Below are 17,116 nucleotides of genomic sequence, written 5' to 3'. Positions count from 1 at the left end.
AAATCTGTTGTAAAGGAGATACACACGTAGTAGACTGTGTGTTATGAGAAACATGGTATTATATTTTGTGATTATATCATTGAAATGTAATTGAATAAATTACATATTTAATCATAGTGGAACAAAAATAAAAATACGAAACTTTTTATATTTTAATTCAATATAGCAATTGCATTATACATATTTATGGAGTACATTGTGATGTTTCAATACATGCACACATTGTGTAATCAACAATTCATAGTAATTAGCATATCCATTACCTTAAACATTTATCATTTCTTTGTTGGCTTCTTGGCCTTTTGGCTAAGATCAAGTGTAGTAAATGTTCCTATTAGTTTAATGTAACATTCTTTGTATTTAAAATCACAGAATCAGATTTTATATAATGAACATTTTTAGCTCATTGGTTGACAAAAATGAGCTTCAAACTAAGCTCTGCTCTTACAAAATATTTTTATTTCTTTTCCTACATGTATAAAAGGCAAATATGTACCCTTTCCCACAATTCACCATGACAGGTTTTTTTTGCTCCTTCCCAAATCATCAGTGATACCACAATAAATAACCACATCACCCGATATTGCACATCAGCTCTTGAAAATTTGGCATACCTGAATTTTGTTTATTGAAAATATAAATTCAACAATTTTTAAAAGAGTATGCATAGCTTTTGTTATGCTGAGTTTTATATAGTATGAGTTTTCCAGATTTTGCTATATTCAACATTATAATTTTAATGGATAAACAAAATTTCACTTTTGTTATGTTCTTGTTTCTAATATTTTCATATTTTAAACAGAGTAGTATTTTTATAATTTTTCTTTTTTTGTCAATTCTTTAGGATATATTTGCAGGAGAAATTTTATTTGGTTTAAAGCATGAACATATTTATAGCTCATTTTAAAATAACATCTTTTGTCAAATGGGAATATATCCATTTGTGTTACCAAATACACTTTTAGATATAGTTGGTAAAATATTTTCAAGTTGCTGAGCTCTCCAGTAGACATGTCTCTAGCATTTAATATGACCTATAAAATCCGTATATGAAATCCAAGCAGTATTTGGTATCATTGTGTGGAAAAGGCAGAATGAAAATTTGAGAGAAATTCTCAGAATAAACTATGCCTCAGAAAGAGGAAAAATTTCATACTACCTTATATTATAGTCAATGAAATTGTACGCTGACCACTGTGCTAAGACCACAATAGAATTTTCAAATTATGTTCTTCTGATAAAGAATATCCTTAATTGAATCAAATTTAAATATTGGCTCAATGTTTTAGCTTACTATGCTAACTTGTATAATATATCCTGAAATTTTTTAATATATCTTCATTACTCTGTCAGTTTATAGTAGCAGTCAAAGAGTAGGATAACATTAGACCTCCACTGAAAATTTATTCATTTACTTAAAAAATAGTATTTGATTTCCTGATGGTGCTTGGCACTATTCTAGGCCTTGAAATTAGGATATTAGAAAACTATAGGAGTAAGATAAATAAATGTGCTCTCTTTTTCTATGTATGTATTTGTATGTCTACATATGTATACGTATATACAAAACATAAATATATACATATATAATATGGAAGAGAGAGGAAGAAAGAGAGAGAGAGAAGAGAAGAGATTTGGACGTAGAGGAAAGAAGAATAGCAATGAAAATAAGAATAGAGATTTCAATTCAAGCTTAAAATGGATTACGTGTGGACCATCCAGAAACTGTTTGGAAAGATTTAATATTGTCACTTCTCAAAATATAGGTGAACATAAACTTAGTAGCAGCAGCCTAACCATGGTTTTAAATATTTAACATAGCTTATCTCACTGAATCTCATAAAACTCTGAGCATGATAATTTCATATCCATCTTACAAATGAGGAAATTGAAGCCCAGAGTGATGAATGATACTATTCAAGACTGTACTGTTGTTATGTTTCAGAGCCCGGATTTAAATACAGTTTGTCTAATTATACTCTACAGTCTTGGGTTGTGACTTTGAGGTAGAAAACATATTGAGATGTGCAGGTACTTGCAGGCTGAACCTAACTGTGAACCCTAGAATTGATGCATTTTGTCATAATTCTGGTATATGCACTAAATATGAAAATGCACAGTTTCCTATATAAAATTTTTTCTAAGTAAAAGTGTATATAAAAATTGATTTTAGATAACATTCATCGGGTGTCAGCCAAGGATAAATTCACACCTAATGGGTGCGGTGCACGCTGTCTAGGGGATGGGCACACTTATAACTCTGACTTGGTTGGTTAAAAGGCAATTCATGCAACCAAAGTGTTTGTAGCCCCATAATATTCTGAAATTTAAAAAATAATAATAAATAAGGAAATGACTGACAAAAAAGTTTGAAAAATTTGATTTTAACATTATTTTAAATGTCATTCTAAATTTCTGAGTGGAATAAGTTAATCATTTAGAATTGAAATATATCAAATTATTAGAATAAATAGGCTATCTTCTTTTTCCTTCATGGGTATGCTGTTATCTTTGCACATTAAGGTTAAATAGATAAAGTCATGTCAAGATAGTGTAAGCATGAACAAAATATAATTAAACTTATTTATTATGTTTCACCTTTCCCCAGAGGCACTCAGAGTCCCCTAAGAAAAGCTTCTAATTAATCAGGTTGTCAATTTCTCTATTTACAAATAAGGAAATTAAGCTAATAATTAATGCTGCAGGTGCAGTAGCATAACTGTTAACATTCAGACAAATGATCAGTTGCACAAGAAAAGGACAGGTTTGACCATAAATTACTGCTGCTGATATAGCAGAGCTTTGCCATTCAATCCCCAGCCAAGCTTATTGTGAAAAAAATCACAGCAATGATTTTGCTACTCTTCTAGTAGGAGAATCTTTATGGTTCCAATAATTTGCAGAATGTAACTATGCATTTGAAACTTGCTCAGGAATAGGTTAGCACGTTCTTTTTTGGGTTTCTAAATTACAATTTGAAATATTTTTTGGATTGTAGTATACCAGGTATATACTTGTGTGACAAATACTGCATCCAGCATGACACATGTAAGTAATTAGAGTCATATAATGTATAATCTTTCTTTTTAATTCATCAAAGTAAATTGACCTAAAACTTAAAAAAAAATTGCTCTCAGTATATAAAACATATGAAATCACAATGATCCCCTTGTTTTCAGGGCCAAAAGGCAAACCTTACTACAGGTTCTGAAAATTCTAGTTTGCAATTGTATCAACACATTTGCTTATAAAACAGCCTATTATGATATACTTATAGATCTTAATTCACCAAGTATATTTGATTTGATCCTTAAAAATCCATATTTTAAGAATCATTAACTAGAAGAATATTTTAACATGGAGGTTTTAAAAATCTGACAGTATAGAATAATATATAATTTGGGGAAAATTAGCATGCTCAATATTATATAACAAATGATTTTACGAGAGAAAGCGGTAATTTTACAAACCAACAAGAATGTCTGTGTTGAAAAAGGATGCCTACATAGATCAAGGACACCTTAGTTTTGGTATAATTGTTAATGAATAAAAATTTGGAATTTAATTATGTATATTGTTACTGATGCAACTGTAATAAATAATTTTTTGAGTATTCATCATGGTTGTTAATCAAATACACTCAGAGATTTAGTTTGTTATCTGAGCAAAATACAATATACATATAAAATGCTATAGTCTCTCTTTCCCAATCTATGAAATTAGGAAAATATTATTAGCCTCATCATGGTTTGTGTAGGATCAAACAGGTTAATATTTATATAACAGGATGTTATGTTAGAGCACTTGGAATTGTTGGTTTTTTGGGGGGTGCAGAGTGCAAAGGTTGGAAACAAAACTTTGATGTTAGATCATCTGTGCCCTTCAGACTTGTACAGAACACACAAGGCACAGGATGAAACTCCTTCATCTAACAATGAGCTCCCTACTCTCCACTCCCTTCTCTGTCTCTTTCGTTTCAACTAGTAGCTATTCTGTTATTCCAATTACTCATGTCAAAAATGTTGCCATTGTCTTAGTCTTCTCTATTTTTGTTCTAATCCACATCTTGTCGGAAGTCTATTGTACTGACTCTACTTTCAATGTAATCCAGAATCTAGTCACATTTTACCACATCATAGCCCCCACTCTGGTCTATGTCACTGGCATCACTCACTTGATTAACACAGTAGACTCCTAACTAGTCTCCCTCCTTTAATGATTCTCGACAGAGCAAAGTCACTCCAGTCTTCTTAAAACTTTTCAGCAGCCTTTAATTTATATTAGTTATTAGTAACACCCAAAGAGTTTTGGCCATGTCCTCCAGATTTTGTTCATGCCCCACGTGATCTGGCTTTTGTAACTTGCCTGACTTCATTTCCTACTTTTCTCTATCTCTTTCACTCCACTCACTGACACAGGCTTCTTCACTGTTCTTTGAATGAGCTAGGTATGGTCTCAGCTGAGAACCCTCGCAAATGTTGTTCACCTTGCCTGCAATGCTGTCCTCCCCACAGGGTCCCAAGACTGTCACCCTTTCTTTATATTTCCTCAAAAGTCCTTTCTTAATGAGGCCTTTCCCTGAACACTTTTCCTAAAAATTTAGCTACACAAGCGCGAACACACATACACGTCTTATTCCTTTCGGGTTTTACTTTTCTACTAAGCACCTACCATTACATGACATACGATATAGGTCAGGATTCTCAAGAGAGCTTGAACCAATAGTATATTCCTCTATATCTTCTTAATATATATTAAGAGATTTATTTTAAGGAATTGTCTCATGAGATTGTGGAAGGCAGCAAGTCTGAAATCCACACAACAGATGGGCAGGCTGAGAACTCAGACAAGAATTGATGTTGTAGTCTTCAGTCTGAAATGTAAAGGGCAGGCCAGAAGGCTGTATATACAGGCATGATTTCTGCTGATTATGGAGTAATCAACTGATTATAGGAGGCCCATGTGGTTTTCTTAAAGTCAACTAGTTATAGATGTTGATCACATCTATAAAATACTTTCACAGAATAATCTAAATTAGTGTTGGTGCAAACAACTGAGAACAATAGCCGACTCATCTTGACATATAAAATTTAAGCATCACATATATATATTTTACTTTTTTAAAAGGTATTCTTTATTTCCTGTCTCATCCACTAAAATCTAAGGTCTATAAAGAAGAGATTGTCATCTGCTCATTCACTCAGTTTGTCCCACTACCCAGAACAGTGCATGGGAACTCAATAAATATTTGTTGATCTAATAAGTGAACTTAGGTTGGATTGTTGAAAGATGTTTAAAACTTATTTTAACTGGCTCATCACTCACACCAAAATTGTATGTGGTTTAAGGACTAAAATATAGGGGAATATCCCTGTCGGGGGAGTTGTTAGTTGCCATGCAACTGACTCTATCAGGAAGAGTCAACACAGGTTAAGCAGAAGCAGCCTAGTTGTTGAGAAGAGAGTTATGAGCAGTAGCCAAGGAAGTAACTCTAAGAAATAGAAATCAGAGGTCATAGGGGGAGGGAGAATCTAAATAAAAGAAAAAACAAAGACAACTCTTGAAAACATCCATGGAAGAAATGTTTGGGTACAGAGAAAGTATAGCTAGCATAGAGATCAGAAATTGGCCATATTCACTCTTTCATTCTCCATTCCTAGGCCTAAAGCAGTACCTAGCTAGAGGAGGAAAGAAGTGCTAAATTACATAAGAATTGTAATTATTATTTTTTTTATTTTACGTTGGAATGGATATTTTAATTATTGACATGGATTGTTTGGGGCTTAAAGTATAAACATTGGGAAAATGTTTATTTGTCAAGAGTGATTAAGCATGTTCTTAGACCAGCCTGAATGCTTATCTAATGGCTTCATAGAAATAATGAGTCTTCAGATTGGGTTTAAATGGGTAGGGAGGGGGGAAAAAAGTTGTTGAATGCTAACACCCTCTTGAATTTAGTTCCTTTAGGAGAAGAAAAAATATATATAAAGGTCTTAGGGTAGTATTAGGCAGATACTAAGGATTCAGTAAATTTTAACTATCTTTATCAGTACCATTAGGAATGAACATTGCCTTTTATTTTACATGTAACTTTAGGTAAAATGTTAGTTACTGAAAATAAACTAGACAGAAAGCACAGCTTCATGAAACCTATCTTTATGTGTTTATATTCCATCATCTGTAACCCATAACACATGCTCAGCTGCACATACTGTCAAAGAAAACGAAACAACCCTACGCACTATAGGATCTCAACGTCAGATAGAACGCACTGGCTAGAATGTCAGAGAGGATTCAGGGAATAGGTAAGGCTAACTGGTCATTAAAGGATTAGTAAGCTGCGGAGGAAAGGAGAGAGTTTAGTGGAGCGGAGTGAAGATGAAGGAGGACAGGTAGGTAATGGGAAAAAACAGAGGCACAAATGTTATACTAATGTTTGCTGTGGACTGAAAACATTGATGTATTTAACTCTTAACATCGGGTAATTAAATTAGCTGCTCAAGAGACTAAAATAGAGGAGAATGTCCTTGTAGGGGGAGTTGTGAGCGTGCTGTGCACACAGCTCACACAGTGACTAGGACGTTCATATGTTTGTGATGATCACTTCTTTTCAATAGCATAATATTCTTATGTCTAATAATGTTTCTGCTTCTAGTAATCATAGTTCATTTTGCTTATTAATTAATCTGAGAATTTTAGCTAGGTAGAAAGTGAACATGTCTTGGAAAAATGTGTTGATGTATAAAGACAGTAATCTAATTTTAATTGTAAATCAAATATCATTAAATATAGCCTAAAATCTAGACATGGTTTAATTTAAAAAATTTTAAATATAAAGGGAATTCCTGAATTAGAGCTCCAGAAAGAACATTTATATGTCATTAATCTAGAAACTGGGAACACAGCTAAGAGCCAGGTTTTGACCATCAAATCTTAATTTAATTAGCAAGACTGTTTCTTTAATTTTCATTTTTTTCTTTCTTTAAAATGCAGTTATGTGGCAGTATGTGGTGGTATGTATATGCCAAACAGAGGTGATAGAAATTACTGATCACAGTAATTTCACTCTAGAAATGTGTAACTTTTGCAGCTGAGGAAGGGAAACACATTCATGTTATAAAATACAAGGCACAGAAGCCCATTTATTAAATAAACTTAAAAGTTATTTTTTGTATTTCCAGTTAAAATAGTTTTCTTTATAAATGCTAATTATTAATTTCTCTTTCAGATTCATTAGAAACTAGAAATATTTGTTTGACTTCATGAAGATTTTCTTTCCCAAACTTTAAATTGTTAATGTAAACTGAAATAATTTTAACAATTTTATATGTTTATGCACAGCCTATTTAGACTCTTAAACTTTTCTTCAGTTGATAACCATGTATTGTACATAAAAAAATCCTGATGGAAATTTTTTGAAACATTGTGTTCTGGTATTTTTACTTAAATTGTGCTTGAGAAGAAAGCCTGCTACATTAGTCATGTCAATTAAAAATACTCTTATCTTGTCAGAGAAAAAGTACTCTCTCAAATCAGAAATCCTAAGCTATTGGACCTGCAGAGAAGTGCTCTCATATTGGTACTAAAAATAACAAAAGAAAAGAAAAAAAAGTAAAGTTGTAAATAATTAATATGCAAATATAATCCTGTATCACAAAAATTTAAGCAATAACACATTATGATGCTTGCATATTTAACATTAGGCTTGTGAGGCATTCCCAATTATTCTGGCTTATGTGCATATGATTTCATTTTTAGAACTGGTTTAATAAAGACTTCACGGGATGAAATAAGCCAAATTTCTTCCCATTAAGAAGTCATATTGCTGTAGAATATCTTGGCAGAGAGTGTGATTGACATTTTGGATTTCTAGATACTTGCATCTTGAGTGATTATCTTTCAGTAAGTATATTCAGCAATGAAGCTGTTTTAATCACCAGTACAAATGCCAGTATTTTTTATCAGTAGTGTATTTCTAAACCCACTTTGTAGTTGTATCACCACAGAATGCAAATAAACTCACACAGGTACATTAAGGGCAGTGAGTTATTTTCTGTTAATCACTCTTGTTTGTTCTTGTGATCAGCAGGCAGATGCTACAGCCCAGTTATTGGAAATAAGCCCCAGCAGAGAGCACATCCCTTTGGTCTATGATGAATCTAATAATTGTCTCCATGAGTTTTGCTTAAGAAAAGGAGAAGCATCTGCTGTGTTGGTCATTAAGACAGCAGACGTGGTGAAACAGATGTGATCATGCAAATCTACACTGAATTAACATCATTAGAATTGAATCCCTTTACTTATGTTTCTAGAACAATGATTCTACAAACTATAGAACTTGCATTGATTACTAACAATCTCATTACCATCCTAAACTTTTAAATTTATTGAAATAAAGCTAATAAAAAACTAATTTTCTTTATCAGGAATATTCTGGAATTGATTAAAATTATCAAAAGTAAAGTTATATGAATTCCTAGGAATTACATTTGCTGATGCTAATTACGTCTAGGATTTTAAATATAAGTGACAACTCCTGTGGTGTTAAAGAGAACTAATTACAGGAAAAACATCTAGACTTTTGTAACAAGCAAGATTTTGATAATATTAAACTAATGGGATTACACCTTATTGAAAAAATGCAAAGAAGTGGAGACTTTCTATAAAACAGAAAGATATCTATATGTCTAATAGCTGTACATTTAAGATCCAACTGGATTGTAGATTGACATTTAAGATTTTGGATCACCACTTCCCAGAGAGTCAGATTCAATAGGTCAAGGGAGGAGACAAGGGATCTGAATTTTTCAACATCAGATGATTATGATGCTGGCCATTCTTAATTCAATCTTAGGAAAAAAAAAACCCTGATGTGAAATATGCTTCATATCATTCTATCTGCCCACTGGAATCATAGTATGAAAAAGCATGTGCTCGTCTTTAAAAAAAAAAAAAAAATACAAATATTTACGTGTGTGTGTGTGTGTGTGTGTGTGTAACCAACATTAACAAGAAATTTTTAATGCTTTTTATCCATTCAGTAGACATTGGTTTAGTTGATACATACTTTGGACATCAATGTGCTTTCTGATGCAAGTAACATTAACATGACACAATCACCTTAAACAAAGAGAAACAAATTATCATGTCATAAAGCAAGAAGTGTGGAAGTACAAAAACTTCAGATTTGTAAATTCAACAGTTTAATGATGTCATTAAGGACTTAATTTCTTTTCAAATTTGTGTCAAAATCCGTTGTCTTACTCTTAGGTGAGCTCTTCTTTTGATCAAAAGAAAGCTACAGCAGATCCAGACGCAAAATTTAGAATAATCAGCAGAAATATCTCTCTCTCTCCCTCTCTCTTTCTTCACCTTCCTTTATCCTTCCCTTGCTCCTCCTTTCCTTGCTTGCTTTCTTGCATATTTTTTTTTGAGTAAAGTAAGCTTTTATACAACTTTCTAGCAGATATTAGTATTGATTTCATTGGTTAAAGCTTCTTTACCAGTCTATGACTAACTCAATCACTGTAAAGGATAATGAAGCCTACTAATTGGTTTAAACTGATAGAGTTTGATAACTAGAGCTAAGGATGACTGGCCATACCTGCATCCTACAGTGAAAAGTGAACACCTATACAAGGTATGGGTTGTGCAAGAAGTGAAGAAGAGAGGAATATCTCACAGGTGAGCCATCAAAAGTTTCTTCTAGTGTTTATTAAGCATTTTACCAAATATTTGATGTAGATATATTCCATTTTCCCCTGGGGAAGTATAAAGCATTAAAAATAGAATAGCTTCCTGTTTTTTGTTTTTTTTTTAATGGTTAAATATGAGCTGGATTCTGAAAATTCTCTCTATTCCTTCTGTTCATTTTATAATATCAAAAATATATAAAGCAATGATTTAATAAATATGTTCAAAATCCATTTCTCTTCATTTATCAAATAAGAGAAAAGAAGAGTCACTTGTCTGGGACTTTCAGAGTGTCCTGAACATCTAAATTTGCATTTGCTTTTTTGCTTTTAGCTTTCATAGAATAAATTCAGCATGTCCCCTTTTTTTTTAACATCACTGATTACTGTGTGGGGGAGATAAGTGATGAAAAAAGAATGATAAATTATTCAAGATAAGGTAATACTCAAGATAAGGTAATCAGGTTTTCTGCTTTTCATATATTTCTTCGTGCCTCCAGTTCTCTTATTTGTCACTATTTTCTATATGCTGCTTATCTCAAAGGAAGCAAGCCACTAGTTGGTCAAATTACCTGCCCCTACTGTATTGGCACACATTTCACGTTGCACCAAACATGCATGCTAGGAATAGGTAATCAAAGGACATCAAGGTGTTAGACATTCTCAGCTGATATTTGATTGGTGGAATGTTAACTTAGATGAATATATATTTGTTCCTACTTATAAACCAAGGTGATTGCAATAAGAAACTGAAGTCATTTCAAGGAATAAATAGCCCTGTCATCCAAAAAGCATGCCTTTTCTTTTCTTTCTGAATCTATTTTTAGTTTCATGCATATTGTTAGGCCACATCTATTATGTCATGGCTTATCATGGGATGTTTATACTGCTTTCCCTCAAAATTGATGCATTGCTCATAGAGATGATAAGCAGATCCTCACAATCGTATTATGGCAGGTTGACACAGGAAAACACTGAATTAATTTGATAAGTTAGGAATGTATTCAGCTAGGAACAAGAAGCAGCTTCAAAACAGTTCCTTACATGAATTATAAATGCAATGTTTTCTCAAATATAGAAATTCAGATTAGAGAGTTCAGGATTAGAGCAGAGGGTCAGGGCACCATCAAAGGATACTGACCCTTTAACATGCTCCTTGTTGTGTATTTTGGTATAAGTCTCATTTTTCTGTTCTTCAGATGGCTGTCAAAACTCCAGCTATCATGTCAATGTTCCAGGCAGGAAGAAAGGAGTGAGCAACGAGGGAAGTATGCTGGATGACTGAGCCCATGAACAGTTCTTTGGAACTTCTGCCTGCTAATCATTGGCCAAAATGTGATGCTTGTGAAGAGAAGGTGAGAAAAAAAAACATTATTTTTGAAAACTGGCCATCTTACCTTTACAAGTAAAAGCAGAACTTTGCTATAAGAAAGAAGAGAGGATATTGGGTGGACACTTAGCAATCCTGCCACATTTATTAGTGTAAGCGAAACTTATTTTGATAAGCAGTTTAAATTTGAATTAAGTAAAGATAACATAAATCTGCGGCCCCCAACCCCCAGGCTGCAGAACTGGTATCAGTCCTTGGCCTGTAGGAGCAGCAGCTCTGCAGGAGGTGAGCGGCCAGCAAGTGAGCAGACTTCATCTGTTTACATCACTACCTATTGTTCCCATCACCGCCTGAGCTCCGCCTCCGGTGGGATCAGCGGAGCCATTAGATGCTCATGAGAGCTCAACGCTACTGTAAACTGCGCAGGCGCCCTAGGTTGCGGACTCCTGATGAGAATTTTTCCAAAGACATCCCCCAACCCCCATCTGTGGAAAAACTGTCTTCCATGAAATCAGTCCCTGGGTGCCAAAAAGGCTGGGGGTCACTGACATAAATGAATTAAATAAAATTCAAAATTGATGGTATTTTTGAGTGGGAAATGGCCTGGATACAGTAGAAAAAATAAGCAGTATGTCTAACCTTCCTTTCAGGGCGACCACAATCATATCTGGTTTCAATGAATATTCGTATTCTGAAAACAGGTATATAACTGTCATTCTCTCTCCTTTTCATTCTTTATTTAGAGGATATGGAGGCACAATTTCCTGGTGCCATCTAATTAATGCACAACATTTGCAAAACTAAATCTCTATTATTTCATGTCTGTATTTCTTCCTGACATCCGTATTCCTCTTAATTGTAGGACCTTTCTATCACTCAGTCTTAAAACCCATAGTTAATGTTGGTTCATTTTTTTTTATTTCTCATACCCAATTATTTTCCAACCACCATGTTTCTACCTCAAAAATTCCTACTGTAACTCATTCTTCTCTTTCTACTACCACAATCCTGACTGAAGCCCTGTAACATTCTATACTCAACGAATTATTCTCCAAATTGCAATCATACTAACTCCTTAATGAAAAACATGGAAAGTGTTATAATTGCTAATGAAATAAAAATATTTCACATTAGCTTTCAAGCCTCCCAATATCACTCCAAAATATGTTCCAGCCTTAATGTGTATTAATTCTCTAAGCTGACCTTCAGTACAGCCAAACTTGATTACTTGTTTTCCAAATATCCCCACTTTTTCTAAACATCCTGACTTCTGCTCACAGTTTACACTTATACATAGTGAGCTCTCACTATTGTTTCTACCTGTTGACATTTTATTCATTCCTCAAGTTCAAACTCAATACTGCTTTTTCAGAAAGGTTCCTGATTTTTCCAACTCACTATCGTTTCTTCCTTCTTTTGGCCTTCACAGTATTTTATTTTTATTTTTCAAAGGTATTGGACATTTAAATTTTAATATAAGTGATTAGCTATTCTTATATTCCATCAATGAGATTGCATTTAACAGAGAATATGGATAACTATTAATACATATTCCTCTTATTTTGAGCACAATGTAAAAATAGGATTACTTATATGCACAAATGGTAGCGTGAATCAGAACTAAGACATTACAAAGACTAGGTTGTTGTTTTTTCATTTTTTAGAGAGCCTAAGCTTTGGTTTTCACTCAATGATGGCAGCCTAAGTGAAAAGAGATGTACGTAAATAAGGCCAGAAAGGAAGGAAGGTACACAGCAGAATATTTTTGTGTACATGTCTCCACAGATGTCACTGCTACCACTAATCAAAATGATATTTACCTCATGCAATTATTCTAAGTATTAAATTAGATAGTGACTATAAAATTATTATAGGAATATTAATGTGTTTTTAAAAAATATTTCTAATTGTGATAATAGCTGGAATTTTGTTCCTAGGATATTGAAATAGCAGTTAAATGTAAACACAGATTTATTTACAAATTGTACATATATATGAATTTAATAGTAATCATTACAAAATATTTTTTACTGTGATTTCAAGTAACTAGGTAGAGAAACCAAGGTATGTATGTCTTTTTTTTGTTCGCCTTTGAGTGCAGTGGGGACATAGATTGAATGCACATTAAAAAGGCCAGAATTTGCTGGAGTAATTGTATCCTTCACTAGCCATTGGGAATACATGCTGAAAGACAGTATTTAAAACTAAGCAGAAGGTATTTTCTATACCTCTCACCAATATCATTAGCTTATATTCCACTATACCCCAAAACTGAATAATTACAGTAAATTATAATAAAATTATTATAATAAAAATAATTATACTTATTATGTATGTGCATGGGTGATCATTTAAACATTTCCTACTTAATTCAAGGTACTGGTTTTCTTACCTGCCTAGCAATTACAATATTAAACCTTATTTTTGAAGCCATTTGGGAGTAAAGTCTTCCAAAACAGTTAGTCATCTAACTTACAGGTTTTCGATTCATATATTCAACCCCTACTCAACATTTCCACTTGTACAAAAGCCATTTTAAACTTATCGTGTCCAACTATTAACATGACATCATCTCTTTCTACTCTCTGCCTCCTCATATCAGTTAATGAAAATGTCACTCTTCTACAAACTCAAGGTCAAAATCCTGGACTCTTTCTTACTCTCACACTCCACATTTAATACTTTAGCAAGTTTTATTTTCTTTACCTTCAAACAGTGTCTTAAATTTACCCCTTTGCTTTTATTTCTTCTATTAGCCCTAGTCTAAGACATACAGTTTGTTCCCTGGATTACTGAAATTACTGGTTCTACATTTACCGCAATCCAATCTGTTCTCAAAATAGCAGTCAGAGTGACCCTTTTAAAACAATACTTCTTGTCCCTTTTCTGTTCAAAGCACTTTAATGTCTCTGTAGCCATTAGAGCAGCAAAATTCTATGTAAGGGCCTATGTAAGGGCCTACCCAGTCCTATATGAATTAGTGCCTGTGCACCTCTCTGACTTTTCCTGCTCTTAACATACACTCACTCCATCTCAAAGACTATCTTTGATCTCCTGAAACCAGTGATTTCCTAGAATTCCATATGAGTGCTGATTGTTAGATTTGCAAGAAATTAGAAAGTCAGTTGTAAAATGCAGCTAATATTACAAATTAAATTGTATAAACTGAAAATTAAACAAATTATATTGACACATGGGTAGTATATACCTAAAAATCATCACTTACTAATTATTTCACTTCATTTTACTATTAACTATGTTCTAGAGGTTATTTGCATCTTTCATATCTGTATATAGATGACTATATATGCATGGTAAAAATACTATGTAATGGTGTGCTACTGTACATTTCTTTTCAACTCTGAATTTAATGAGTTCATGTTGGTAACTTGAAATTAACCATGGTCAGGGTATTTTCACCACTGTAAATCAGGAAATATGATAAAACAGAAGTCTTTTCCTAAATCTCTTACAGCTAGTTGTTAAACCTTCACCATTGCCTAGAACACACAGTTTGCATTTCCCTTTGTCTGGAAAGCATTTCCCTTGGGTTCTTCCATGGCTGGCTTCCTTATATACCTTTGGTTTCTTCTCAAATACACTTTCTCAAAGACACATTTTCTAACCTCACTATTTTAAATTACAACTCACTCTCCTCCTTCTTTGCCTTCTTTTTTGCCCATTGCCCTTATTATTTTCTAATATTTGATATACTTTAATAAAAATAAAATATCACTATTATTTATATGTCATATTTCTTCACTTCCTTACACCTATGTAAACTTCATACAAGCTGGGAATTCTGGATTCATACTCTAGCACTTAGGACAAAACTTAGCATATGTAATACTTTAAAAGGTTCTTAATTTTATTTTAGTCTATTACTTTCTAAAAGTTTGCTTTCTGATCTATTGATTTTTCCAGCAGATAATCATATTGTTTGACAATAATACTTGTATTAATCAATAAAAATGTTTCAATAAATCCTAATGAAAGGATATGCTATGTTCTTTTAACTCAAAGAATAAAAATTATTAGAAATCAATAACAAAATTGTACATCTTTAGAGACTAAATTTCCAATTATTAAATATATTTGCATAAAATAAATCATAGTGTAAATTATGAAATATTTAAATGTTATTATAATGAGACACTATATGTCAAACACATTATGACATATGTAAAATAATAAGATATTCCTAAAATTATAATTGAGAAATAGCAGAAACTGCAACTAAATAAGATAGGCTTTCATTACAATAAGTTGGGGAAAGAAGAAAGAAAATTATAAAGTTAAAAACAAAAATTAAAAAGGGAGAAAAACAAATACAAAGATAAAATTAGAAATTAATAAAAGCAAAAATCGGCCTTTTGAAGTATATATTAAGTTTAACTGATCTTTGACATAAATGAATGAGAAAATAACAAACAAGGTGAAATAGAATGATACAACAAAAGTAGCTATAAACACTACAGAAATAAAATTTAAAATGAAATTAACAAGTATATGCAGTATCAATAAAAGTAAAAGCATAAATTTTAACTGTATAAATGCAAAATTGTGTTTAAACATAATAATGATCATATTGAAAAAAAATCCAATCTTTGTATAGAATCAGTATTCAGGTCATACTTGTATAGTTTGGAATTTTGTGAATGATCAGAAATTTTAACACATGTAGATTGTGAAGAGAAAATGTGCCTCAAAGGTGGTGAGTTTTTGAAATCTTTTTTAACTATTTCAGTTTTCTTGCCCCTCTAAATTAACTATCATTGACTGCTTTTCATAGTTGTGATGCCTAGAAATAAGTTCCCACCCACATAAAAACAAACAGAGGCAATTTATTCGAAGTTTTCTGTAGCAAAGGGTGAGTCATCATCACTTGGCATTTGGCAAAGACTCAAAGGCAGGCAGGAAAGTCAGAAAGCTTTATAGTGAGAAAAGGGAAGGCTTCAGGTATGCTTTCATCAAAGGTTTTGGGAAAGGGGAAGCTGGAAGCAGGCTAACTAGAAAGTAGAGCATCCCAGAAGTGGTTGGTTTAGGGAACACATTTGGCATTTTTCATTTGGTCCTGAATTGGAAGTGAGGCCAACAAACAAGAAAGGTGGCATTGTTGTTTAATCTTACTCTTTTGGCTGATTGCTTCAGAGGTTGTGGTTTGGTTTCCTGGCCTGGTTACTACAGAAGTTTTGGGACAGAGTTCTACTATGATACATAGTGTGGCCTTTTCTGAACTAATAATTTACATCTGTTTTAATCAACCATCCCAGCAATTAGAACATGAGATATGAAAATCTCTTTAATCTGAACACCCAAAGTACCTCAATTAATTAGATAAAAGGTAAAGACTATTATTTTAGTGTTAATAACAAAATAACTTAGAAAACTGAAAAAGAAAAAAAAAAAGTTTCAGTGGGAACTAAGCATTGTCCCGAAGACACCTTCTCTAGGTCATCTGATTAATCTTTGATTATCTTTGAGCTATTTTACAACTATGCCTTGTCTACATCCAGCGCACGCTGCAGGGACAGTTAACTCTGTTTATTATTAATATCTTCAACTAGTTTAGAATTCTGTAAAAAGATGTCCATTCTTTTCATTTTCTCTTGGCCCAGTTATAGTATCTGATTAGTTCCCTTATTGAATGAGTTAAATAAAATCTTCAGTGTTTGTTTATTTTTATATCTCTGTTGAGTCATGATTTTACTTTTATTTCTGAAAATTATCTTTTAGCAAAATCCTTGACTTTTATGAACATTTGCTTAGATATGTATTTTTTTCAGATTAAATAAAGTCAGAAATATGCAATAAAAGGAGAACTTAAATACACTGAATATCCAGGCCACTTAGAATTAAGACTTGCAATTGTAAATGCTGACTAAGGCCAGCAGCACTTGACTCAACTGAAAGAATAGGCTGATTATATTGACTTAAGGTTTACAAATAGATTAGGTGCCTTGAGCTTTAAACTTGGATTTATTTCTTGAAATTAAGCCTGGAAAGCTAATGAAAAAAGCTGGCCGTAATCACAAAGGACACATCCCATAATGACAATCACCGTGCATAAATTATTCAAACCATGATTTAATAT

General features: G+C 32.7%; 1 pseudogene; it reads left to right on the top strand.

Annotated features, from left to right (window-relative positions):
• Window positions 1-286: 286 nt before the first annotated feature.
• Window positions 287-446, top strand: LOC138388678 (U2 spliceosomal RNA; annotated as a pseudogene).
• The last annotated feature ends 16,670 nt before the right edge of the window (window positions 447-17,116 follow it).

The sequence above is a fragment of the Eulemur rufifrons genome, chromosome 7, assembly GCF_041146395.1.
Source record: "Eulemur rufifrons isolate Redbay chromosome 7, OSU_ERuf_1, whole genome shotgun sequence".
In the NCBI taxonomy this organism is placed as follows: Eukaryota; Metazoa; Chordata; class Mammalia; order Primates; family Lemuridae; genus Eulemur; species Eulemur rufifrons.
Note: the sequence above shows the minus strand (reverse complement) of the source record. Positions and strands in the feature narration are given on the sequence as shown.